Raw genomic sequence first — 1,842 nt, 5'->3', positions numbered from 1 at the left:
CTGGGGCCTATCTCAATATTCTCTGCCTAGAAGACTACAAAGTAGATGAACTTAAGCGATGGCTTGTCTGCAGGAGGCTACTTGCAGAGGGTAAAAAACCTGAGCTGTGTGAGAGGTAAAATAGTAGCTGTGCTCTATGCATGTTACATAGGTTGTACAAAAGTTACAATACATTCATAATTATAATTTGTTTTGTTTGGACTAGAATACGAGCACATTATGATGCAAAGGGAGGGGAAGAAGCCTCTTATGTCGACCCAGGTGTTGACAATGGTGTGTGGCATGCTGCTAAACTTAAAGACATGAGACAACAAATTCTTAAGGTTGGTTCATAGTCATACTACTTACATAATTTTAATTTTGTAATAAATTGTTCACTACTTTTGTATTTTCTTAAATCTTTTGCAGAACATTCCAAGTGTCAAAAGATGGCCAGTTCCACCAATCACAAGCTGGGGAAAGTTCCCCTCAGTAGCCATACCACAGTATTTTAATAAGGGTCAGGTGGTACACTACCTTGTGGAGAGGGCTCCTGTATATAATGCTGATGAAGATACACCCGAATGTGACAACACAATAAATAAGAGACAACTGATAGGCATAACAAACCCCTTCAAACGTGCAGAGCAATACCTTCTGAGCCAGTCTCTCTTAAAAATTGAAGACAATCTTTTCAAAGGGCATTACTTTATAAAAGCTCAAGTTCAAGCTTCGTATGAATCGAAAAATCACAAAGTGCACATCACCATCTCTGCATCATCCGGCACCATTTGTGATGCGCTTTGTGATTGCATCATGCAGTCACTGGGTAGATGCTGTCACGTAAGTGCTGTGCTGCTACATGTATGTCAGCATATTGATGGCAGAGGATATGAAGGTATTACTTCCTTTATTTTTAAATATGCACTGTCATTACTGGTAAATAACTTTCACTGGTGACAATTGCCATGTGTGTGTCATCTCTTATCAGAGTGGGAAGCCTTAAAAGAAGTGACTGGAATGTCTAAATTCTTATAAGACAAGTCCTAGAAAAGTTATTTACCATTTGTGACAGTTGCAATTACAGCACGTAGCTGGAACTTACCCTGCATCAACAAAATGTCATCGGAATCAGTACAATATTTTGGAGATCCACTTCTAGATGACTTTTGTGAATGGTTGGGTTCTAACTAGGTGCAATAAGGTGTGTAACATTTAATTATGACAAAATGCAAATGGAAAACCAAGAAATGCAGAAGCTTCTGGGAAGCACTGCTTTTCTTTGTTTTTCAATATCCTTTACAGGTGCTGTGCATTGAGATGCCAATAGCGGGTGAGTGATCAACATGGTTCACGTATAGTTTCATGTTTATAATGGTGTGGGTAATGTTGTAACGTTACAAACTGTGGTGGTTGGAATGAAATGTTCATGTTGGGTATTCACATGGAGATATAGAGATGCAGAGAGAGAGAGAAAGAGATCCCCAAAGCTCTAGCCAAAGGCTCCATGTTAAGTGTTTATATGATTAAGGATGAATAATAAGCCAAAGTTAGATACAGTATTTATTCATTTCAACTGTCAATAATATTTTTCAATGGAGAATATTTTTATCTTGCAGTAGGACACACATCAAAAATATATTTTAGTGTGCGTTCCAGATGTAATGGTGATGGTATGCATATTTTAAATGTCAAAATAAATTAAAAGGCACCTAACAATTCAAAATTTTGGAACAACCATATGGTACTGTAATTTTTAGTTGGTGCTGGCATAGATAACAAAAAATAAAAATTTTGGTGGTGGAATAGAAATTACAACTCATCCTTATCCTACTTCTTATTAACTAGTTTATGAAATTATCA

Source organism: Frankliniella occidentalis, unplaced genomic scaffold, assembly GCF_000697945.3.
Source record: "Frankliniella occidentalis isolate FOCC.00 unplaced genomic scaffold, Focc_3.1 Scaffold521, whole genome shotgun sequence".
In the NCBI taxonomy this organism is placed as follows: Eukaryota; Metazoa; Arthropoda; class Insecta; order Thysanoptera; family Thripidae; genus Frankliniella; species Frankliniella occidentalis.
The sequence above is the reverse complement of the archived record's forward strand: the minus strand, read 5'-3'. Positions refer to the sequence as shown.